The sequence below is a fragment of the Narcine bancroftii genome, chromosome 3, assembly GCF_036971445.1.
Source record: "Narcine bancroftii isolate sNarBan1 chromosome 3, sNarBan1.hap1, whole genome shotgun sequence".
In the NCBI taxonomy this organism is placed as follows: Eukaryota; Metazoa; Chordata; class Chondrichthyes; order Torpediniformes; family Narcinidae; genus Narcine; species Narcine bancroftii.
In genome coordinates, this window is record NC_091471.1 from 161,269,007 (window position 1) to 161,295,618 (window position 26,612).

General features: G+C 40.6%; 1 protein-coding gene and 1 long non-coding RNA gene across 9 annotated transcripts in view; both read left to right on the top strand.

The window, feature by feature from the left end:
- LOC138757789 (uncharacterized) overlaps nt 1–20,650 on the top strand; it is a 172,457-nt gene extending 151,807 nt beyond the window's left edge. For all 3 annotated transcript variants that reach the window (XR_011353890.1, XR_011353888.1, XR_011353889.1), the window contains exon 2: nt 19,138–20,650. This is a non-coding gene — a long non-coding RNA (uncharacterized lncRNA). The remainder of the gene's footprint in view (nt 1–19,137) is intronic.
- LOC138757784 (netrin receptor UNC5C-like) overlaps nt 1–26,612 on the top strand; it is a 369,257-nt gene that overhangs the window by 218,798 nt on the left and 123,847 nt on the right. The window lies entirely within an intron of this gene.

The following is a 26,612-nucleotide window of genomic DNA, read 5'->3' on the forward strand; positions in this document are numbered from 1 at the left end:
GAACAAGGGCTTAACAGGTGAAGTCATTGAAAATACTTCAGGCCAAGAGCAATAGATTTTGATCATGAGAAATTTCTGTAGAACAGACAGGAAAGTGGAAGTGAGGCTGAGGCAAGATAATTCATGATCTTATTGAATGGCAGAACAGCTCTATGGACTGTATGGCCTCTCCTGCACCCATTTCTTATTGCCTATCACCCAATTCATCTACTAAATTAATTGATCTCATAAAATGGTGTTGCCTTTAATCTGTTCTAACCGATCTTTCTCTCTTTCTGGTAACTCTACTGAATTTCTATAGCTGTACTATGTATGGGCTAACACACTGTGTTGCACACAAAACATTCTCACTGTACCTTGCTACAGTTACAGAGAGAGATCAGTTAGTATAGAAAAATGGTTTTCAAACTTACATTCCACCTTAAGCAATCCCTATGCCATCAGTGCTCTGTTTTAGATCCACTTGGATCGAATTCATGTACAAAGGTTATGGGTCAAATACAAGGTGATATGATTAGCATAGGTATTCCATGAGGTCTACCTGATCTCTTGGTCAGCATGAACAAAATGGGTTGAAAGGTCTGTTTATCAGGCTGCAAAATTCCATGAGAGGGAAACTAAACTTGGGGAGCTGAGAAGTTCCTTGTGAAGAACTTGTTCATATGCCATCCCTCAGGATTAATGATGAAAGTCCCATTCAAGTTTTCTGGGCTCTGAAATGTGAGGAAATGTTAATATCTAACATGGTCTGGAAGATGATGAAATTTTGCCACCAGTGACTCTGGGCTCCAGATATATGAGGTTCTCACCACCAACCTGCATGCTCCTTCACTGAATGGTCACTGGTCAGGGATTCCCAGGATATTTTCTCCTGTCCACCCATCCAGAGAATGGGGTCGAGTGTATGTTTTCAATGTTCTGCATTTGGGATCATGGCAAGGATATTTAAATTCACTCTGCATATAGGGGCTAAGCAGGAGGGAAGAGCACATGAACCAGGGAATGACAATGGCAATGAAAGTTCATTATCAAATACAAAAGTACAGAGTAGAGATGCAATTAAAGTTTTATTTGCTGCAGCTTTCCAGATGCATAAAATTCACTAAAAATAAATCAAGTATAATGGAAATGGAAATATAAAAGGAAAAGACAATAAAGTAAATAAGTAATAAATATTCACCGTTAGTTAGCTGATAGTGTCGGTTGTACAGAAGGATTTTTGGTAGCTTTGGAGCAGTGTGATAGTTAGGGTAGTACAGGGAATTTCAAAAGCCTGATAGCTGTTGGAAAAAAAGTATTCCTGAATCAAGAAGAGTTTGTGACCAGGGCGAGGACATTCCTTTATGACGTTGGCTGCCTTCCAAGGGCAACATCTCACATAGACAGAGGTCGGTGCCCTTGATGGACATGACTTCATCTGCCACTCTTTGCAGCCTTCTGCATTCCTGGACATTTGCATTTCCAAACCAAGCCAAGAAGCAAACCCAGATGCAGGAACAAAACAATGAAGGAATACTAATTCTTGTGACTGTAAGTAGAAAAAAGTGTGGTAAACCACTGTATATATATTTGGATATGCTGTAATATATACTTGAATACATTAGGACATACCCCTTGCTCTCTGGGCATGAGTCTCCTCCCACTGACCCCTGAATATAGGCGACTGTGCCACAGGCCCCCTCATCAGTCCAGGACAGTTGACTAGTGTGGACGGACATATGTTCTGTTGTGAATAAAAGCCTATCAGTTTCTCTACAACTTCTAATCTTTGAAGTTATTGATGGTGCATCAGAGTAATTAGCTGAATGAAAACATGTAATGCTAATAGATTCCTCAACTTCAGACAGCAGTGTGCAACCAGCTATCACAATTATTTTATTATATACAGTATTAAATCATGCTTTCCACAAAAAGTGGCTTGCAAGGCTGGAAGTCAAGCTTAATGGTGATGTGGTTTAAGTGCTGAGGCAAGTGGCAGAGTTTTAGGTGTGAAGGCAGATAAATTAGTAAGACAGACACCAGGTCCCTGAAGTGTGTCTCATACAATCCTACATCAGCTCTTCTGGCATTCGATGTGGGTTCAAGGCCAGGTCACCAGCAGATAACATAAAAATTTGAAGAAAGCAACAACACTTGTAGCTCATTTTCAGCTATTTAGTGGAGGCTTTTTACACACTTCCTGTATGGAGTCAAAAGTGCTCCGGGATTTACCAAGAAATCTAGATGCTTATTTTAAGAAGATGTGACAATTCTCCTGAAAGTCTGTGGTTAGCTTGCGGTTTCCGACCCGCCTAATGTCACCTGACGCAACTATCTTTACCACAGCCAATCCAAAATTGAAAGAGATCATTTCATTTTTAAAATGAAATAACACAGTAGAAGGCCCTTCCAGCCATGAAACCCGTGCTGCTCAATTACCAGCGCCATACGCTTTAGTTCAGTGGTTTTAGAACTTTTTCTTTCCACTTTAAGTATTCCCTATGCCATAGTTGCTCTGTGATTAGTCAGGGATTGCTTAAGGTGGTATATGGGTGGAAAGAAAAAAAATTTAAAGTCCTCTGTTTTAATCGTACCTAATTGACTCGTTATGTGCACGGTTTCATAACTCCAAAGGAAATGGGCCAATGTCATTTTTTCTCAAGAAAATATTTCAGTAACAATTGGGTCTAGAGCAGTGATTCTCAACCTTCCCTTTCCACCCACATACCACCTTAAGCAATCCTTTACTAATCACAGAGCATCAATGGCATAGGGATTATTTAAGGTGGTGTGTGTAGAAAGTTGTTTGAAAACCACTGCTTTAGAGGATGGGAGAAAACTGGAGCACCCAGAGAAAAACCATGCAGGTCACGGGGAGAAAGGACGAACCGGTCACTGGCGCTGCACTAATCGTGTTTCCCTGATCATTTTCTCATTATCTTTTGGTAATTATGGTGAGTTTATTGCCATATACTTGTACAATGGGCATGAGCACTGAAATTTTACTTGCTGTAGCTAAATAGATGCTTTTTAAAAAAAATTGAAAGTTCTTGATTGAATGTGAACAAGAAAATCTACAGATGCTAGATCTAGTGCAGTGCACAAAGGTGCTGGAGAAACTAACCTGGTCACGCAACAACCACAGGAAATATATAGGCAGTCAACATTTCAGGCCTGAGTCCTTTGTCAGGAGTCTCATAGCTCCAGTAATTCATTTGATCCTGACTTCCGATGCTGTCTGTGTGGAGTTTATCCATTCTGTGTGGGCTTCATCCCATATCCCAAAGGTGTGCGGGAGGGTGGGTTAATTGGCTAGTGGTAGGATCTGGGGGGACTTGATGAGAACGAATGGAGAATAAAAAATACATGTTAATGTTGGACAAGAATAAAATGGGTGATTGATGGTTACGATGGAGTGGATAAATAGAAGGACCTTCTGGCTACCTCTACAACTCCAAGATCTGCGAGCTTAAAGGGGTTACCTGATAGAAAATTGCATCACTTATAAGAATCCAATACACAAAAGTGCAGGACGAACTCAGCAGATGTCACTGCATCCATAGGAAATAAAAGGCAACCAATATTTTGGCCCTGCATCCTTCATCATGTATAAACAAAAACAGGCAGGCAGCTGAATAAAAAGGTGGGGGTTGCAAGAGGAGGAGAGAAGGGAGGAATGCATAGGGGAAGAGCACAGGCTAACAGAAGTGGATACAGGTGGAATGGTAGAAGAGAAAAAAAAACAGAGGTGATTGGGGGTGAGAGCAGCTCTCTGTAAGGAGATGGAAGAGAAGGGGGCGAGGAGCTGAAGGAAAGGAGACAGAAGGAAAGGGAATGAGAGAGACACGGGGAGGGTTGAACGGAAATTGGAGGAGACAATGTTAATGCCATCTGTTGGAGTCCCCAGATGGAATATACGGTATTGTTCCTCCAATATGTGGATGGCTTCAGTTTGACAGTACATGAGGCCACGGACAGAGATGTAGATGAGAGAATGGTGTGTAAAATTAAAGCGGTCAGCCACTGGGAGGTTCTTGCTGTTGCAGCGGACAGATCCTAGGTACTTAACAAAACAATCTCCCAGTTTGCGTTCAGCCTCTCCGATATAGAGGGTGCTGCATAGGGAGCACTGGATACAGTAAATTACCCCTACAGATTCATAGGTGAAGTGTGGCTTAATTGGTGTGATAAGAATGCCTTTTAATGTCACTGAACCTGTCATCCAGTTGCACTCTGTTGCAAAGTTCATTCACTGTTCCTCACAGAGTTTCGGTATATGGAATGGGCTGTGTTTTGAAGGGATCTGACTACACCAGTGGTTCCCAACCTTTTTTATGCCCTGCACCCCACAAAAAATTTTAATATGTTCTCGCACCCCTTAAAGTAATAATTTATTTAAGAATAAAGGTGAAGGTGACCAAAACAAATTTGTATAATCAATTTTTAATAATGTATAAACAAAAATGAAAGATACGGAAAAGAAAAAATATTACAACAAATTAAAAGTTGCATAAACCCTACAAAAAAATTAAATTTTCATCCATGCATGAAATTTCTTTAAAAAAAATTAAAGAACTAATGTTCAAATGTTCATAAGCCAATTTAAATTTAATGACTCTTTTGTTCCTGTTTATTGCTTAAGAATTTTTCAAAACGTGGCACTTTTTTGCTGACAGCAATCCGCGAGTCTGCCTGGGCACCCAAGAGGTTTCTAGATTTTGACTTTATTGACAGAAGGGCACTAAATCCAGACTCGCATAAGTATGACGTCGCGAATGGGATGAGCACAGTTAGTGCTTTTTCACAAAGTCTTGGAAACATGTCCATTGCCGAACACCAATATTGTTCCAAAGTTTTGCTTTCAAACTGCCTTTCAAGAACACGATTTGTGCACAATTCAATAAGATCTTCCTTCAGCTCTTCATCATCCGACATATTATCCAAATTGAAGGAGTATGGATTTATTAAAAAAACTGAAATGTTATCTCGCACCCCCTGGAATGCTAGCTCGCACCCCTGGTTGGGAAACCCTGGACTACACAGTACTGGTTTATGCAGGGCTGAGCTTGGCCTCAGAGCCTTGATTTTCAAGTGGTGATTGTTTACATGCAGCAACAAAGACCAAGCCAAATGAGCCAGTTGGAAATAGTTTTAGTTCGAATGATTTTACAATAAAAACAATGCTGTACTATTTTTATACTCTGATGCACCTGATAATCTGATATCTGATGTTGTATCATTATGCACTGGTATTGAAACATAATGGTCTGTTGCAATAATGCTGCATTATTAGACTGTGATATCATTCTCAGTCAATGCAAAAATGCCCCAATTTTACAATCCGATAGAGATTGTAATCACCAAATCCATCACCATTGCCATCAGATAAAACTATTCCCTTAAACAGTAGGAAAAATATTTAGGAATTAATTCTATCCTCTGTATCCAATTGGCTTATCTTCTTTACCAGGATTAACTCAGTCACCCTGTCCATCAAACATGCCTATCTCAAGAAATTAATCAAATTGCTTCTTGACCTTGTTAAATTTCCATTGATTCGCATTCCCTGGTAATTTATTCTCGAAATCTCTTATCGTGTGGCTGAACCTTCACAGCCCTTCATTTCCAACTATGTCACTTGATTTTTTTTAAATTTAGAGATGGAGTACAGTAACATGCCTTACAGCCCATGAGCCACCACCACGCAAATACTCCCATGTGACCAATTATCCTGCTAACCCCTTTGTTTTGGAAAGAGGGAGGAAACTGGACCACCCAGAAGAAACCCACAAGGACACAGGGGGAATGTTGCGGCCTCTAATATTTGAACTTGTTCCCATCTAAATGGTTTGTTGAGTTTGTGTCTCTTAACCATAGTTTTAGCCCTTCAAAACTTAAAGGACCCTTTTCATTTATCTAACACATATCACAGTCAGTATTTATTTATTTGCCACATCTTGTGCAGTGAGAAGGGTTGTTCCTCAAGCAATTTAACAGTCAAGTCTGACATTCAGACAGGTGTCTCAAGTAGAAGATCAAGAGCATAATTACAGAGTGATTATGAAAAATAATATCTTGTGGTGATCCACTTACTGACAAGTGAACTGGCTCCCAAAATGGCGGACACACTGCTACAAGCACAGGAAAACGGCCTGCGCATGGGACAGGTTTTTGCCCTATCCGGTGATGGGGATCAACGTGTATAAAGGCCTGAATAAATCAGTCTTGAACTCAGCTCTGCAACATGTACATGGGTGGCTTTCAAAGGTCAATGAGTAGCACTTCGCTACAATCTATTAGTACAAAGCCAGGGCAGCAGGATAGCACTGTTGGGGATTCATTAGGAGCGGGGAAGAAACTATCTTTCAGTTTGTTGGTGGATCATTTCATACTTTTGAGCCTTCTCCCCAGTGTGAGGAAAGGGAAGAGAGTCTAATGGAGCCTTTAATATGTTGTCTACCTTTTCTAGGCATTTGGAGATGTAGATGGAGTCCATGGAGTTGAAGGAAGTTTCAAGACATGCTATAGATTAATAACCACTGATGTATTTTGGAAGGTTCTAATGTAGGAAAGTCAGCAGGCCAGATAATTCGGAGACTTTCTGATATATCCTGCTTCTCCCTTTTCTGAATTTTCCTTGAAGAAGGGCTCAGGTCAGAAACATTGGCAATATATTTTTGTCTCCTACAGATGCTGAAAAATCTGGCTAAGTTCCTCAAGCATTTCAGTGTGTTTACACAGCCTGATTCCACAAGGAAACACACATGAAATGCTGGACAAGAATAGTTTAGTCGCGTTAAGGACATTACATTAGAAAAATGTTTGGGGATGAACTCTCTTGTTCTTCAAAGTAACATCTCAACATCTTGTTACAACCACGTAAGCGAACAGAAATACATAGTAACCTCTTATCCAAAAGACAGTGCAGCACTCCCTTTGCATTCCACTGGAGCATCAGTTTGGACTTGAAGCTTCAAGGGCAGGGCTTAAACTCCAGCCTCCTGAGTATTGTTCACTTCACCAGTTTGGACTCTAGCCCAGTTTCTTTCTCCTCATCTTGTAACATGAAGTCCCATTCCTTGTCAGCCACCCATACTTTCTCTCCATACTCTCTCAATGAACAGAAATGTTGCAGTTTCACAATCAGATCTGATAGATAATATTGTGGTTAGTAATTAAGAACAGTTCATTGAATTCCTTTAATCAACACTCACAAAAATTGCTAGAGTTAAAAACTGACCCTTTCCCCTTTCATAGATTGCATAGATTGCATAGATTGCTATAATGCTATTTTACGTTAATCTCATCTGTTGGTACATGGTTTGAATCCCTGCCTGTTCATGTGTTTGTCTAAACATTGCTATCATATCTGCGTCATTCACCTCCCCTGACAGCAAGTTTCAGGCACCTACTGCTCTCTGTAAAAAAAAACATCTCATCCATCTCCTTTTAACTTAGCCTCTCTCTCCTTAACCCTGTGTCGTATTTGACATTTCTACCCATTAGACCAAAGACCATAAGACATTAGAGTAGAGTTGGTCCATTCGGCCCATCAAGTGTGCCTCGCTATTCCATCATGGCTGATTTACAACCCTATTCTGCATGCAACCCTTAATGCCCTGTTGTAATATATAACACCATCCGCCGCAATGAATTCCACAGATTCACCACGCTCTGGATAGAGAAATTCCTCCTCATCTCTGTTCTAAAGGGATGTTACTGAAGATATGGCCTCTGGTCCCAGACTCCCCCACTAAAGGAAGCATCCTCTACACATCCACTCTATTTAGTCCTTTCGGTATTTTACAGGTCTCACTGATATTTCCCCCTCATACTTCTAACATATAGTGAGAACAGTCCCAGAGCCATCTAACACTCCTCATATGAAAACCCTTACAGTCCAGTAATCATTTTCACGAACCTCCTCTGTATCCTCTCTAATGCCAACACATCTTTCCTTAGATAAGGAGCCCAAAACTGATCACAATACTCCAAATGCAGACTGACATAGATCACGACAGCACAGTACAGGCCCTTCAGCCCACAGTGTTGTGCCAACCTATATATACCTATCAAAAAAATAAACCCAACCTCATAATTCTTTCATCTATCTGCCTATCTAAGAGTCTCTTAAACTACCCTATTGTTCCAGCCTCCACCACCACTCCTAGCAATTCATTCCAGGCACCCACAACTCTGTGTAAAAAAAACTTACCCCTAATTACCCTAAATCAAGCTCCCTTTGCTTTGTACAGTTAATGCCTTATAAAGCCTCAACATTACATCCCTGCTTTTATATTCTATCCTTTCTGAGAAGAATACTAGCATTCCATTTTCCTTCCTTGCCACTGACTCCATATGCAAGTTTACCTCTAGGGAGTCATGCGTGAGGGCTCCAAATCCCTCTGCACCTCTGATTCTGAATTCATTACCTATTTGGTAAATAATCCACACCTTTATTCTTTCCAGAAAAGTGCATGATCATACACTTCTCTACACTGTACTCTATATGCCATTTCCTTGACCAATCTCTGCAGACTCAGTGCTTCTTCAATACCACCTGCATTCCCGTCCCCAATCTTTGTATCGTTTGCAAACTTAGCCACAAAGCCATCAATTCCGTCATGCAAATCAATGGCACAAAAGCTGAAGAGAGTTGAACATATTTTACTGAGAAAAAGACTCTTGACAATCTGTTTATGCCTGTCATAATTTTATGAACTTCTTTCAGGTCCAGAACACTGTGCATTTAGTTCCCACTCCTTCCCTTTGATTACTGTCCATACTGATTATTTTGTATAGTTGTGCCTTCATTCATCTACCACCTTCTGAACACTTTCACTAAAAGGCAAAGATGCTCCCATGGTGATGTCAGGGAGGGAGTCTCAGGATTTGTACCCGGTGATGATAAAACAGTGTTAGATTTCCAAGTTAGGATGATGTTTGAGATGGAGCAGAAGCATTTGGGAAGGCTGCTCCCATGTACGTCCTACCTTGGTTGTTAAAGAAAGCGTATGGTAAACAGTAGGGCACTGAGGACTGCAGTAGAATAGAGGGATCTGGGACTTCAGATATATAACTCCCTGAAAGTGGCATCACAGGTGGATAGGGTCATAAAGTGAGCTGTTGGGATATTGGCCTTCATAATTCAGAATATTAAATATAGGATTTGGGTTGTTGTGGTAAAATTTTATCAGACATTGGTGAGTCCAAATTTGAAGGATTGCGTGCAGTTTTTGTTACCTAACTACAGGAGAGATATCAAAAAGATGGAAAGAGTACAGAGAAGATTTACAAGGATGTTGCCTGGACTTGAGGAACAGAGTTACAGGGAAAGTTAGGATTTTATTCCTATTCCTGGAGCATAGAAGAGTGAGGGAAGATTTGATAGAGGTGTACAGTTATGAGCGATATGGATAGAATAAATGCAAGCAGACTTTTTCTATTGAGGTTAGATGAGGTAGGAACTAGACAAAATGGGTCAAAGGTAAAATGTTTAAAGGATACATTAGAAGAAACAACGCAGAGAGAAGTGAGAGTATTGAATGAGCTGCCGGCTGAAAAGGTGAATGTGGGCTCATTTTGACATTAAAGAAAAAGGTGGAGAGGTACATGGATGGGAGGGATATGGTGCAGATGCAGGTCATTGGTCCAGGCAGAATAAGAGTTCAGCACAGACTGGACAGACTGAAGGGCCTGATTCTATGCTGTAGTGTTCTCTGGTTCTCACGTGTGTCTGCTGACAATCTTCTTGTGGTTAAAATCAAATGGAGGTGCCTTGCATTATCTCTTTAATTCTGTCTGTTGGACAATTAAACAATAGCCACCTATTATCATAAAGTGTTAAATGCTGCCTGATGCATTACATGACGCTGCTTCGAGGAAAATAAACACTCCTGCTTGGGAGACTGATTGGTAAGTAAGCCAGTCAATTGTGTCTTGGCAGGAAACCTACTGTAGCTGTGTAATTTGGACAATGGAGCGTTTGACAGCTAACCCATCAACAGCAATGTGCCCCGGGGAGGGGATGGCTCATGGTGCTAAAACCAGCCAACCATTGATGAAGCAAAGCTAAGTAGGTGCATTATTTTCCAATCAGTACCTGAACAGCTATTTATAAGACCAACAAGGAATATAGTTATCACATAGCTTTCACCATGAGCATTCAGAATGAATTGTTGCTGGCACTTTTCAGCATTGAACACAAAAACCTTCTTCCCCTGTTTTCTGATGAAAGGTGGACCCCTTTTATATAGATATCAACTTTCACCACAAAGTATTTTTTTTAAAGTACTGTCACTGTGGTGATAAAATGATAAATGTCAGCCATTAGATTGCATAGCAAGCTGCGACAGAGCTGAGCAAATAAGTTTTGATGTAGATTGGGGATTAAGCATTGGTCAGAACTCTGGGGAGAAGTCCAGTGTTCTAGTGCCGTGGGATCATTGATGTTCATCTGGGAGAGCAGATGGAGCCTCAGTTTAAAATTTGCTTTTCCCTGGAGTGAAGGACATTAGAAATATATAAAGTTATGAGAGCCATAGATAAGATAGATGGTCAGAATATTCTTCCCAACATGCAGTGATTAAATGCAAAAAGGCATGGTGTTCACATAGAGCATAAGTGCAGCTCAGAACAGGCCCTTTCGCCCACAGTGTTGTGCAGACCCCTATAAATGCACTCAAGATGAATCTAACACTTCTTTCCCTCATAGTCCATAACCCCCATGTTTTTCCACCCTTGTGCCTGTCTAAGAATCTTTTCAATGTACTTATTCTACCAGCTTCCATCACCACCCCCAACAATGCATTCCAGTGCTTTAAGGTGAGAGAGGAGTTTTAAAGGAGACCGGAATGGCAAGTTTTTTTTTACACAGTATCTGTCAGAGTAGGCGATGGAGTCAGATGCAATGACTATGTACTTATGTGTATGACAATAAACTCTCAGCACCATCATCCTGTGTAGAATGGTGTGGAAATCCTGTTATCAATGCACAGGCAATTTGCTTCTGAAAATAACACACACACTCTGCTGGAGGAACTCAGTAGGTTGACCAGCCTCAGTATGGTCAGCACTGATGAAGGTTCATTCTTTGTCTCCCACTGATGCTGCTCAATCTGCTGAGTTCCTTGTGTTGCCCCTAATTCCGGCATCTGCATTCTCCCATGAGTTGATTTTGGATGTGTTCAGTTGAATTTCAGGAGTGATGCAATTCAACTCAGACATGGTGGCAATATTGTCCATTCCAGTAATAAGCCCACTGCTCTACTCACTTTACACCTATAACTACAATAACACCATCTACAAATTTGCCGACGAAACTATGGTAGTGGGTTATATTAAAAAAAGACAATGAGTCAGCATACAGGAGGGAGACTGAGAACTTGGCTGAATGGTACAGCAACAACAACCTTGCACTCAATGTCACCAAAACCAAGGAGCTGATTGTCAACTTCGGAATAAAAACCAGAGGTATATGATCCAGCGACCATTGGGGAAATCAAAGGTGGAGAGGGTGAGCAAATACAAGTTCTCGGGAGTCATCATCTCGGAGGATCTTACCTGAGCCAAACATACTAATGGCATTGTGAAGGAAGCACATCAGCTCCTCTACTTCCTCAGGAGTTTGCGGAGGTTTGGTATGACATTAGAACCCTGGCAAATTTCTATGGATATGTGGTGGAAAGTGTGCTGACCGGCTGCATCATGGTTTGGTATGGGAACATCATTACCCCTGAGCGTAAAGCCCTCCAAATGGTAGTGGATACAGCCCATGACATCACAGGCAAAATCCTCTCCACTATCAATAACATCAGCAGGGAACACTACTGTCAGAGAGCAGCAGCAATCATCAACCATCCACACCCCTCAGCACATGCTCTGTTCTCACTGCTGCCATCAGGAAAGAGGTATTGGTGCCACAAGATCAGGAACAGCTACTACCCCTCCACCATCAGAATCCTCAACAATAAACTCAATCAGGACTCTTACTTTTGCACTTTATTAATTTTTTTAATTCTCTCTATATTGCAAATTGTTTATATTCATTATCTGTTTACTGTTTATTTGCTTACATGTGTACATTGTGTACAGTTTTTTTGAATTCCAATAAGTGGTAATTTTGCCACGCCTGCAGGAAAAAGGATCTCGGAGTTGTATGTACCCTGACAATAAATCTGAATCTGAAAATCTGAAGCAATTAGGTATTAGACTATTGAACGGGCACAGGAACAGGATTTTCAGCCCATGATGTCTGCACCAAACATGATGCCAACTTAACTCAAATCTCTTCTACATGTACATGATCCCTATCCCTCCATTTACTGCATATTTATGTCTATCGGAAAGCTTTCTAAACTCTTCTGTTGAATCTGCTTTCAGCATAACCCCAGCAGTCTGTTTCAGGCACTCACCACTCGGTGTGTAAAAAAACCACTCCTGCCCAACACATACATCTTCTTTAAACTTTCCCCTCTCACCTTAAATGCGAATCCTCTATTGATTGAAAAAAGATTCTGATTGTCTACCATATCAATGCCTCTCATAATTTTATGAACTTTTATCAGATGATAAACTCAATTATGATAATAAACTTGTTTTAAAGAACTAAATTCTCAAGGTATCTTCTTTACACCTGCTAACTGAAACCCTTTCGTAATTATAAAGGGCTCTGACTAGTCATCTCCTGTTGTTATAACACAAATTTCTTTATTAAATTTATTTTACTCGATATGAGCATCAGGACAAGGCCAGTGTTTATTTCTCCAGTCCCAATTGAGAGGATGGTGAACAGCAGCATTCATGAATTCTTCTCAATGCTCTTGGCTGGATGGTTCTGAGATTTAGATCCAGTATGTTGATGGAGATCTGATATGTTTCCCAGTCAGGATATAATTTGGAAGTGGACCTTGTAGCTGCAGTTTGTTCTCATGCACCCACTCCCCTTGTCCCTCATGATGACAAGGGGTCATGCGGATGAGAGGTGCTATCAGAATAGAATTGTTCATGAATTTTCAGTAAGAAAGTGACACAGGTTTGAATCTACCACTGTCTCTACAGAATTTTTATTTTCTCCTTGTACCTTCATCCGTATCCTATGGGTGTTCCAGTTTCCTCTCACATCCCGTAGAGATTTAGACAATGTGGTCTCATGGGCTCGAAGGGCCTGTTACAGCGACGCAGCTCTAAATTTAAAAAAAAAATTAAAAATAAGAATCTTGTAAACCTGGCTTTATCTGGGATTGTCTTTCCATTATACAGTAGTTGCTAAAATATTGTAAGCCTAAGGTCTACAAAGGATGTTTTAAAGCACAAATATAAACAGAAAATGCTGGAAAACTCAGCAGATTAAATGCCAGAGAGACAGAGATAATATTTCAGGTCCATCAGAACGAAATGTTAACCCCATTTCCCAAATCCTACCTGATCTGTTGAGTATTTCCACTTTTTCCATTTCTCTTGTAGACTTTCAGCAAACACATAAAAGAAAGAAGTAAGACGGGGTCATTTTACCCCTTAAGCCTGCTCTACCATTCAACAATGTTAAGGCTGATTTCCTGTCGCATCCCTATATCGAGGATCAAAATCCAGAAATATATCAATCTTATGGTGTTAAATGCAATCAATGGTTGGTCCTCCGTCATCTTCTGGAAAGAAAATTCCAAAGATTCGTGCCTCTGAATGAGAGAAATCTCTCCTTATTTCTATCCTATAAACCTATTCCTTATATAAAGACCTAATCCCTTGTACTTAAGTGCTTATCTGAGATAACAAAAACTTACTAGCATCCACCCTGCCAAGCCCTCTCAGAACTTAATATTTTTCACATGAGACAAGTTCTCATTATTCTCACCAGAGAATATGAGTCCACTCATATGACAGACCCACTGTCCAGGAGTGATGAACTATTACAGTATTCCTTTAGAATATCTTCCTTCAGCTCCAAAACTGTATACTGCATTCAAAATTAGGTCTTCTAAAGCATTGTGTAAATGTGCACAAATCCTCTTGTGATGAAGATCAACACACAATTTGCCTTCTATCTGTAGGCTTCACCTGTATGTTACTTTTCAGTGGTCCTTTGAATAACACTTCAGTCTTTCACCATTTAAATAATAAAACACATTCCAGGCTTCTCTCTGCAATGTACAGTTTTCATTCCATCTCCCGTGTTGTTATCTTTTCACTCAAACCATCAGTAATGCCTTGAAACTTCTTTGTAATCACATCGCTACCCATATTTCCACTTAGTTTTGTGTCATCTGTAAAATGCTGCACTTCAATCCATCAGATTGGTTGAGGTTAAATCTGGAGAAGGAGATGATGGGGAACATGTAAATGTGGATTTTCAGAAGGCTTTTGATTAAGTCCTACACAAAGGACGATGGTGAACAAGGTTTGAGAGCATGGAATTTGGAGTCTATTTTAGGTTTTTACTAGTTTCACCTATTCTTTACAAACTCTTGCAAAATTCTGAAATCCCACCAATTCTCAGGCAAACTGCATCAGCCGCTTTTAGCTTCTTGGTGTTTTTTTTCCGGCACTGTTGCCTCATTCCTGAATATAATCCAGGGCTTGAGATCAATTAATATCTGGAAAACAAAAAGAAGAAGCAGGGGTGGGGAGCTAAAGAAAAGGAGAGAGAGGGATAGAGAAAGAGAAATGGAAGGAGGGAGAGGCAGGATGGCCAGGAAGGACATGTGGCTGTGGAAGTGTCTGGTTGATCACATGATTGTAGAGCTTGAGAGCAGGAGGAATCGCAGAGGGGGAGTAGAGAGAGAGAGACTCTCAAAGGACACCCTTCAAATAGAGGACTAGTGAAAGCAAGTCTGGGAGATTTAATGGTCATAATCTGTGTCTATTTTCCCTTGTTTGTCCTTACCTCATCCTCCTCCTTCACCTTATCTCATCCCTCAATCACTCAACAATACTTCCTGGTCTCAGGTTTCTCCAGACAGGTAGTAACCTCTCAGAGAACCAACCATTTCAAGTCAGCAAGACCTCCTGCATCATTTGTTGAGCACAGAAATTAATTTACTATTTTTTTTTAAAATGAGCAGCAATGTTTGTTACTGACTTTACCCAATGAAGCGTTCTGCCTTAGAGCAGCTGACATCTTTGCGTACAACTGCAACATTTTGTCAGATGGCAGAATGGATTTGGTGACATTTATGAAATGCCAGGACATTTCAGAAATAACACAAGGTTTGCTGCATAATATTCTATGAAATACAGGGGACTTGCAGCGGAGAACATCTCACATTGTAAATATCAAAACCAACCCTCTCTAATCAGTTCATTTGATTTCACTGGATCTTTGTTTCTTTCTCTTCTGTAGCTAACATTTAAACTCTCCCTGCTTAGCATTTCCCCATCCTTGATCACCATCCTGTAGAGTGATTAGTTGCACTCCTGAAAAAGATTAGACACCACAAAGGGACCTGGCCTGAAAAGTTGACCCTCCATGGATGCTGTTGATCTGCTGAATCCCTTTAGCTTTACTTTGTTCACTCCAGATACCACTCTCACACCGTTAGCTTTTCAGTGTTTCTGCTCTGCAGGGACCTCTGCTAACCCCTCCCCATCTTCCCTAACACTCTATCCTTCTCTTCCTCTCCCTTTAAAACCATTTCAATGGTTTGCCTCGACCTATCCCACCAACATACCCATCTCCCAAATAGAAGTTTCTCCTGAATTACTTGTAGGATTTTGGCTTGTGCTGAAGTGTTCGTCTTCCCTTGTCTGAAATAAGGTGCTGTTGATAGGGTAGAAAAGAAGAAATGTATTTCTTCCTGTGAGAAAATCAAGAACAATTTTAAAGTTGGGACTAAAGTTAAGAACATTTTCTTCTTGCAGAGAAGGCAGGACGGTAAGGTAGAAGTTTGACATTCTTGTTCACAAACACCATTCAGATGTTAAATAGAGTAGAAATTGAGAAAATTTGGAGCCACTGTGGATATGAGGAAAAAAGCAGTTAATCTTTAACCCCCCCCCCCCCATTTTTCTGACCCCTATCCTTGGTTTCCCATCTCTTTGGTCCATCCCTTCTTCTCTTTTCCTTCTTGTTCATGTCTTCTATCCTTTTCACGCTCCTTCCTCCAGCAACCCAACCTGTCCCTTCCTTCTTCCTACCAATGTGCATTACTCAGCCATTTGCTCCTTCCTCCTATTGCCTCAGCTTTCTTTTCCCCATTTGTTCCCCCTCCTATCTGCACTCACCTATCACCTGCCAGCTGTGGTCCTTCCCCTCTCCCTTCCCCCTCCCTTTGATGCAGGCTTGAGCCCATTTCTCGATATTCTGGAGCAAGGATTTCAGCCCAAAACTACTTTTCATGGCTGTTTCCCGACCCATTGGGTTCCACCAGCATTTCCTGAGCTGTTAAAAGCAGTTACCTAGAGCTCAGTCTGGTAACTGGGATGGCAAATGACAGCCCCCAGCACTTCAACACATTCTCAGCATCTGCAAAGCACAAGGCAGAATAGTGATGGAACCATCTCAGCTTGCCTGGGTGACTGCATCTCTAACAACTCTCAATAAGCTCAACATCATCCAGGTCAAAGTGGCCCATTTAGGTGGTTCTCCATTCACTAGACTAAATATTCATTGTTCTTCACCACTGGTGCACAGTCGCTGCAGTGAAATGAAATAGATTGGAGGCTTTACAAGTCATACCCACCCTCTTAAGTTTCTTCTAGCCCTCATGAAACTATTAAAATGTGCACCTGTCTCTCCTCTGCTGTCCTGATGTTAGACCAGAAGGATTGACCATGAAACCTACAGTATATTCACATCCCTTTCATCTGGGTTGATCTCTGATCATCTATTCCATAGCTTCTTCAAGTCAGGGCTCCATGTTCAGAACCTTGAGCACAAAAATTTAGGCTGGTACTCAAACTTGATACGGAGGCACTTTGTTGACCTGCTAAAGAGTTTTGGAAAATGTAAGAACACTGATGTTCTTGGATTAAAGTGAAACATCCCACGAAAGAACGTTGAAGAAAATTTAGGAATTTATTTTGAGTGGCTCGGTATGTATATATCTCGTCATTTATGCACACTGCTTGTGTTCAAATTGGATGATGGATTTTCCACGTTGCAATAATGACAATAATCGAAAATAGTGATTCACAGGCTGTGAACATTTTGAGGCATTCTGAAAGTGATGCGAGAGGAACCTTAGTAATGGAAGTCTGTTGTTTTCTCCCCCTACATCTGATGTCTTCTCCCCCTACCAGAATTTCCATCAAGTTCCTGCCATAATTTCCTGCCATCACTTCCATGTCTTATTCTCTTCTGTAGCTATATAAATTGCAAATTATCCTCAGTTGCTTTATTGTTTTTTGGCTCTGTATTTCCGTGGGACTCAGAGAACATAAAATAAAACAGAGGAAGTGATTTATCCCAGACAATAATTTAAATACATTGCTTGCATGCAGCAAATGACTGTGATTCAATCTCTGCTTAAGCAGAGTTTTGAGGAGAATTGAACCTTGCTTGGATCTTTCTTGCTAGAGTGGAGTTCCATACTTCAATCTTTGACCTCAAACCAAGGTTAAACATTATTTGCTCTTTTTCTCCTATATGGCATCAATGAGTCTTTAATTATTTAAATTAATGGCTCAAATCATTTAGATTGTTCCAAAAAGATTAAAGTTCAATTAGTTGCCTTACAAATATTTTTTCAATTGTTTGTTCAATGATGCAGGACATAATGTGATAATTATAAGGATAAAACATAAAAGATATCAAAGTTAATCGGGAATATTGGATTCATTTATGGAGTATAATAATGTTTAACATCTACTTCAGCACAAATTTCAGACCTGACCTTTTCTTCTCCCCTCTAATCTTGCCCAAAGGTTAAGATTCACCACTTATTTCATTAAACAAACATGATGCCTTTGCAAGTCGTATTGGGTTCCATTGACGAGGATTGGGAATTGGATCTCATTCCAGACATTTGGATATAAATTGAATGGAATGAGGGGACCAGTTTGGAGGCTCACACTTGAGTTACACTGCAGTGCAAGTGGTAGCGCTGCTACCTCTCTGATCCAAGTTTGAACCTGGTGCTACCTAAATGGATTGACTGCTGGGGTTTCCCCTGGGGCTGCAGTTTCATTCCACATGATGTGGCAGGTCAATTGGTCGTGGTAAATTACTGTTATGTTTTGGTGGATCTTTGAGATAGAATAGGTCACAGGCAAATAAGTGAGGGGTTGGGATTATTCTAAGAGATGGCAGAGACAGTGAGAAGAATACCCTCCTTTACATCATAACAAAATTAACAAACTCAAAAGAAAGTTTGATTATTTCCCACTTCTTTCGTCACTGCCAAGGCACCAGGAACATGTTGACTTGCATGGGACTGATTTTTGGCAGCGAGATGCACTGCTAAACTACTCAGTCAATAAGTTTCTCTCCCATTACTTCTGTCTTTTTCCAGTTCTGCTGGAGTATGGTGAAGTGAAAAATTAACTCTGATTTTCTCTCCGCAGATGCTGTCTGAATTGCTGAGTATTTCAGTGCAGTCAAATCATGCCAGGTTGAAGTCCCAGGCATATATTTAATTGGATTTTGATTTACAGAATGGTAACAGGCCCCTATGGCTCATGAGCCTGCGCTCTCCTAATACACCCAAATAATCTCCTAACCGTGTATATCTTTGGAGGTTGGGCAGAAACTGGAGCACCCAGAAGAAACTGATGCAGTCAGGGAGGGAATGTAGAAACTCTTTTTAGACAGCACTGGATTCAAACCTGTGTTATTTGCATAAAAATAGCATTGTGCTAAATGTGATATTAACTGTGCCACCTTAAAATGGACCTAATGCGTGTTTGACTGGATTTTCCCAGTGCATACCTGAGTATTGGCCAAAATCTTATATTTGATTGCCCACCTCAAATTGCAAACTTGGAACTTCAAGAATTCGAATAGTCCATATGGTCAAGCTGATCCAGGTGTGGTTAGAATTGAGTTTGAGGGTTTAGACTCATTGGTGTTATATCCCAAGTCCTTGCCCTTCACGATGTTCAAAAGTTGAAGGATGTTTTTCATCTAAATAAAAATTAGACAAATTAAAAATATATTCTCTAAATACACACAAATTATCCAGACAAGAGAGATTACAAACGATGATATATTTTTTTTATTCACAGACAGCATGAACACAAAAATACATGCCAGAATATCCAATAAATTGCAGAAGAAAAAAGATGATCATCTTTGCATAAAGAGTGCATTGCTCTCAAACAATAGTGCTGGACCTTGGAGAATGGCAGCAACACTTGAACATCCACAGATCCTGCAGCTGGTCTCAGCAAGATTAGAAGCCCCTTTATATTCATTTGATGGTCTTGTGGCCAGAACTGATGTCTGCCTTGTTCCATGCTTTGGGAAATAGCACCAAAAGACCGCAGACTTCTGTGCCAACTTCTCATTAGATTTAAGCTCAGTTTGTCCAACAAATGTACCCTTGTTTCATGTTTCATTCAAACTGCAGTCATAAGATTGGGTTTATCAAGGTCAAATTGATCATTCATTTAATTTAAACTGATCCATGCCTGGATATCATTCTGCTTTTGAGAGCAACTTCCTGTATGACATCAATTGTGTTTAAGTATCTGGTTTATATAAATAAGAGAGTGAATATACAGGAACTGTGAAATTTGGGCAATGGAGCATTTGACAGCTAACCCATCAGAGTCAAGGCACCCTGGGGAAGTGAATGAGTTGTGGTTCCATAATCAGCCAACCATGGATGGAGCTCCAGATAATTAGATACATGGTTTTCCAATCTAAGCAGCTATTTATCCAATTAAGAAGGAGTATCATGACACAAGAGCTGACACATTCATTGCCAGCCTCATAACAGCCAACGAACAGAGCAGCAATTCTTTTAGTCACAGAATTATAGAATCATGATGGAAGCCATTTGGCCTATTAAGTTGCATCTGATAGGGCATTTTTTTCAGTCCCATAGTCCCACTCTTTCCCCTTACCTCTGTATTTTATCCTATCTCAATAAACTCTCTTCCCACCACCCCTACAAACAGTAAATTTCAGGTCATCCCCACTCTCTGATTAATAAAGTTTTCAGTCACATCCTCAAAGTTTTTGACTTGTGTCTTTCTGTCCTCTGACCTAAAAGTCAAAATCTCGACCACTTCTATCAAACCTCCAAGGAGAACAACCCTGGCTTTTCCAATCTAATCAGGAAGATAAAGCCTTTCTTCCTGCTTCCTGTTCCAGTTGCATTTTCTCTACCCTCTCTGGGACCTTTACATCCTACTGAAAGCGCAGCGCTCAGAATTGGATGTAACATCTACACAGCACCTTTAATTTGACAAGGTGTTTCAGACAAAGGTCGAGACCAAATTAATAAAAGAGATATTGAGGCTGAATGGTCAAGGAGCATCTTAAAGGGAGACTCACAGAGAGGTTTATGAAGGGAAAGCTAGAAGTGAAGGCATGGCCTATTATAATGGTGGGTAAAGAAGAGGGATCATCAGGAAACCAGAATTGGAGGAATGCAGCTAGTTTTGGTCTGGAGCTGAAGATAGAGAGAGGTTGTAGAAGGATTAGAAAGCATGAGTGAGAATTTAAAAATGAATAGCTACACACATTGTGGTTACTTAGGGAAAAGAATTTTGAATAAATGGTGAGACTTTATTTTGCTATTTCATGTATTTTGTCTGTTTGGTAAAAGTGTAATTGGCTGTGACTCGAGATTGGTCTGTGTAATGTTCAGTGTGTTCACATAAAACTCATCAAGGGTACGTCTGATTTTAACAGAGGCATTTACCTGCTTAAAGTTAATGATTTTATGTCAGGTGAAATAGTGATGTGGGGAGTTTGTGAACAAACACCTTAATGGATTGAACTTCACCGATCGGAGCTTCAAGGCTTTAATCTTCTTGTTATCCCATCATAAAACACTGTTACTTCTGAGGGAAAAAATAATATTAAGATGCTTCTGCTAAATGTATTCAAACGAATGTGCTGACACCCGAACATCAGTTTGGATGAAGTCAGTGGAATTAGTCATAAAGTTGTAGAGTGTTTCTGCATTTCAAGCCCTTTGGCATGTTTTCCACAAAGAAAGTGGAATGAGTTTGCAAAGGGGATGGTAGATACAGTTGTAAAGTTCAAAAGACTTTGAGACATGTGTGTGGACAGCAAAGGCTCAGAGAAATATGGGCCAAATCTAGGCAAATAGGACTAACTTGGTTGACACAGAAGGGCCCATTTCTGAGACGTTATACCCTGCAACTCTATATCAAAGGGGGTTGCATGAAGCTCAACACATCAACACAGGTATACGAGTAGGAAAGTTTTGAGGCCAATGGGCTAAGCACAGGCAAATAGGACTAGCTCAGGTAGACAACTTGGCTAGCATGGACAAGGTGGGCCAAAGGGCTTGTTTCTATTAGTAAAACTCATATCAACCTTTGATCCTTTGTCCTGGTATTGCATTCCACCTGAGAACAATGTGTCATTCATTTTGTCATTTCACATTTGTCGTGGCTGCAAAGAGATGGAACTCCATTATTAACTTAGACACTGACAGCTTTGAACTTGCTGTCTTCCAAAGAGAATTCTACTCCTGGAGAATGCAGAGTCTCAACTCACAATAATTTTTCATGAACCTTTTTGGCCTGTCTGGCAGGAATCATTTTTTTCCCTAACAACCTAATGGATTTCTAATGTGAATGAAGATTCTACAGAGATAAATCTCTTGCTACTTAGGTATTTATGATTCTTCATGAAAGGGAAGGTCCAGGAAGTCGTCATTTATTCTCGTTTCCTTACAGCTTTGATTTTATGAGCAATTTTTGATTATCATTGAGAAATTGGGTTAATTGATAGTTAAAAACTTAGAAGATTTTGGTGCATTCTTCATCCAAGAACAAGTTGATGCAACACTATTGAATAACCTAAAGATAATTTCTCCACCTAAATTTAGTGAAAGGTCATTTGCTCAAACATGACATTGTCTAAACTGTGTCAAAATAACAGGTTCCCTTTGGCACAGGATAATTGACTTCTCTTGCAATGACAATTTTGCCTCAGCTGTTCATTGTGAAGTTGCAATGGGCAAGATGTGTATACCAGAAAACCCAATTAATCAGCTAACCAATGAGAAGTCTGCAGATTGATTGATCACACTTCCCTCCAAAGAGAAGGTTTTTTTCCTTCAAAAATATACTTTATTCATGATAAATTCATAATAAATTATATACAATACAGGAAAGAAATTGTTCATGGATTTACATACATCGTTTCCATCTTATCACATAAATTATTTACAATACAGGGAAAAAGAACTATTCAAATAACATTTACAAGGTGATAGTCATCTCATCACAGTACATTTTACCTTCTCCCTTAATGCTCCGTTATCACCCCTGTAGCACCTTGTTGTTCCTTCCGCCCTCTCTGTTGGTTTAAGGAGCTTGCCCTCAGTGTCATCCCCTCAGAGCTCAATAATGGGGCAGCTCTAAACTGTTCTCCTTCCCCACAATGCCCTAGCATTGGCTGCACCAAGTCTCAGCACATCTCTCAGCACATAGTCCTGCAGCCTGGAATGTGCCAATCAGAAACATTCCTGGATCGACATGGATATGGATGGATGATCCAGCAGTGCTGACAGCAGACTAGACAGCTCCTCCAGACTCCTGATGGAGACGGAAAATGACGCACAGCTGTGCGACATTTTCAGCAACTCTGGAGGTGGAGCACAGCCGCAGCCCACCTGGTCTAGATCAAATGGCTCATGCTGGTCCCGGATAGTCTTCATCTTTGTGTCAAAGGCCATCATGGTCAGAACCACCAATGTCACGCCAGTGTTCTTCTTTGACCACTGTCTCCTTCATGCCTCCTGTCACATACAAGAGGACCAGAAGGCAGGCAGGGGAACGTGGAAGCTGAATGTGATGTTGATGTTCCCAGAGAACGTAGAGGAGCAAAAGAAGGAGTACGCCAGTTGGAGAACAATGAAACCTTTCTTTGGCTCCATAGTGACCTGGTTGGAAGTGACCAAGGAGACCATCAAGAGGTTCTTTATCTTCAAAGGTATTCAGAGAGCAAGACAGGAGTTGAGTTGAGCCAACTCCAGACTGACCTACAACAACTCCTTCTTCTGCAGTTGTGATGGGCAGATGTGAGGGAAGAACTCCAAGAGGTGAAGAGCCAGCAAGTCTTGCTGTTCACCTCAGAGTCTTCCAAGATCATCTTCAGATCCACAGTCTGCACAGTGGAGCAGGATGAGTCGTGCTCACATTTCTTCTTCCAAAAATTCACAGAGGGAACTTTGTGATCCACATCCTTAAGAAAGAGGATGGCTCAGTTGCATCCTCATAGATGGGCATCCAGAGGAACAGCAGATCATATGCAAGCCTGTATTACACTAAGGCTACAGACAGAATGACCTCCCGAAATTTCCTGTCCTCTATCACAGAGGTCTTGGATGATAGCACGAGGGAATGTCTGGATCAGCCAATTACTGTAGGGGAGCTGACAGATTTCATCTGTTTCTATGGGTCGAGTAGGAAGTGAAAGCCTATGGCTGAGTTATACAAGGCTCTGTGGGACTGGCTGGGCCCGGACCTGCTGGAAGTATATAATGCTAAGGACCTGGCAGGAAGCATGTCAGACTCCATGAAGAAGGGCATCATCACCCTCATCTACAAAAAGAAGGAATTATAGACCTATTTCATTGCTAAAAGTGGACTACAAAATCCTGTCCATCACAAATCAAGTTGTCTCCTCTGACCAGACCTGCATGGTTCCAAGCAGTAAGATCTCTGACAGCCTTGTGCTGCTCAGGGACACCATCACCTACATGCAAGATGGGGTGGATGCCTGCCTGATCAGCTTAGACCAACAGAAGGCTTTTGACCAGATTTTGACCAGATACATGATGGATGTACTCTCCAACATGGGCTTTGGTGAGGGATTTCAGAAGTGGATTAAATTGATCTACACAGACATTTGTTGTGAAATCCAAATCAATGGGTGGGAAACAGATAGCTTCTCTATCAAGTCTGGAGTTAGGCAAGGCTGCCCTCTGACTTCCGTCTTATTTGTGTGTTGAATAGATCCCTTTGCCAAAGCCATCAGGAAGGATGAGAGCAAAAGAGGAGTGACAGTGCCAGGCAGTGGAGGCACCTAGGTTAAGGCCTCCCTTTTTTGGATGATGTCACAGTCTTCTATTCAGATACATGATCAATCTGGAGACTGACAGCACATGTAGGCAATGACAATGCACATCATGTGCCAGGGTTAACCAAAAGAAGAGTGAGGTAATGCTCTTTGATACCTGGTTTAAACAGTCCACCATCCCCTTCACAATCAGATCTGACTACCTAAAAGTGCTGGGGATATGGTTTAGAGTGGCTGGGACGTGCACTAAGATTTAGTCAGAGCAGATCACTAAGGTCTACCAAAAATTGGAAATGTGGGTGTGGCGCTCCCTCTCGATAACAAGGAAGATCTTGGTTATCAGGTGTGAGGTGCTCTCAGTGTTGTGGCCCATCTCTCCAGACCTGTGCCCTGGCAGTCATTAGAGCAGTATTCAGATTTACTTGGGGTTCCAAAATGGATAGGGTCTGAAGGAGCACCTCCAATGGGAAGGTTGTTCCATCAATTTGAAAACCACATCTAGGTTGATAGGAGAAATCCTTCAGTACACCAGTAGTGCACCAATTCAGAGCATATGTAAGTTGTACAATGTTTATGATAATAAATTGGTGTTGTCATTTTTAGATGATTAACGTGAAATCAACAGGGGCTCAAGTTGTCCTAAACTGTTAAAACCAAGACTCTCCTTATGCAGGGTGATAAATGTGTCACCATGTGGTTATTTTTCAAGGCTATGTTGATTCCCCATCAAATGACACCCAAGAAATAATGTTCATTATCTGTTTTTTTTTGCATCTTGCTGGGCACAAATTACCTGAGGTGTTTCATGGATTACAACAGTGGCCATTCTTCTGAAGCAGATAATGAAGTATAAAAGTACTTCAGGATGTTCTGAAGAGGGTGCTGTAGAATTGCAGCTATTTATTTTCATCACCTATTTGAGGTCGTTAAATATCTTGCACCAGTCTTATGTATGCTGACAGGAATATATATATTGATATATATTGTCATATACACAAGTACAATGTATGGATTGTGATAGTACAGATCTATCACCAATGTATATAGTGTATATAGTTACAGTATCTAGACTGTGCTTACAGCGATTGGCTGAGAGCTTAGCCACGCCTACTGTCTGGGCCATAAAGGATTGTGTCCCTAGCCAGGTCAGATCATTCCGGACTGGTCGGCCACCTGTGAAGAGCTCCTGTCTTTTGCTAATAAAAGCCTTGGTTTGGATCAACAAGTCTTTGATTCTTTTGACGAGCTCTACATGGATGAATAGAGACTCTTATTTGGTGCAGCCACACAGGTTTGTATAAATTAAATTTCATGTATTGTAATTTATAGTATTGTATAAATTAAATTGCAATATGTGATGCAACCAATCAGTATACTCTCCACTGTACACCTGTAGAAGAATATTCAATGACATACCAAATCTCTTCAGACTTCATAGAAGATAAAGGTGTTGATGTGCCTTCTTCAGGGTTGCCTTGATGTGCTGGCTTCAGAAGAATCCCTCTAATATGTGGGCTCCCAGGAACTTACCTTCTCTGCCACCATCGCATCAATGAAGACAGGTGCATAGTATCCTTAGCTTCTCCTTCCTAAAGCTACAATAAAGTCTTTGGTCTTCATGATGTTGAGAGCAAGATTGTTATTCTGGCACAATCCCACTAGGTTCTCGATCTTTATCTTGTATTCAGACTCATTGTTGTCCATTATTCGGCCAACAGTGATGTCATCAGCTAATTAATAAATTGCCTTGGAACCGAATTTGCTTACAGAAATATGGTTGTGGAAGAAATAGGCCAGGGGACTTAGCATGCAGCTCTGAAGCACCATTGTATTGATGTTCAGGGAGGAGGAAGTGATGTTGCCAACGAAGAAGTTGGGGGTCCAATTGCAAAGAGAGGAACAGTCACAGATTCCCAAGTTCGATATTAATTTTTGGTGAATAGAAGGACCATATCGTCCACCTCAAAATCTAGTTCCACCAAATGGATCTGAACAGCAGGAAAATTATGCTGTGTTGCATGATTAATGCAAATGTCACAGGAAGAACTTCAAACCGAACCTTCCTTTACAGCAGTGGTTCCCAACCTTTTTTATGCCCCACACCCGAAGAATTTTTAATGTGTTCTCGCACCCCTTAAAGTAATAATTTATTTAAGAATAAAGGTGAAGGTGACCAAAACAAATTTGTATAATCAATTTTAATAATGCAAAACTGAAACATATGGAAAATAAAAAATATTACAACAAATTAAAAGTTGCATAAACATTTTCATCCATTTTAAATGTCCTGATTAAAATAAAGTTATAGGGCGATGCCACTTAAAAGGAAACAGTGCGTCGAAATGCGCTAAAATTCATAGAGAATCTCATTCTCTTGAACAGAAAAAAAAGAGGACATCCCCATCTTTAATTTGGACAAACAAAAAATCAATATTTTTATCTTGAATATATAGGACCCTTAATATAAACA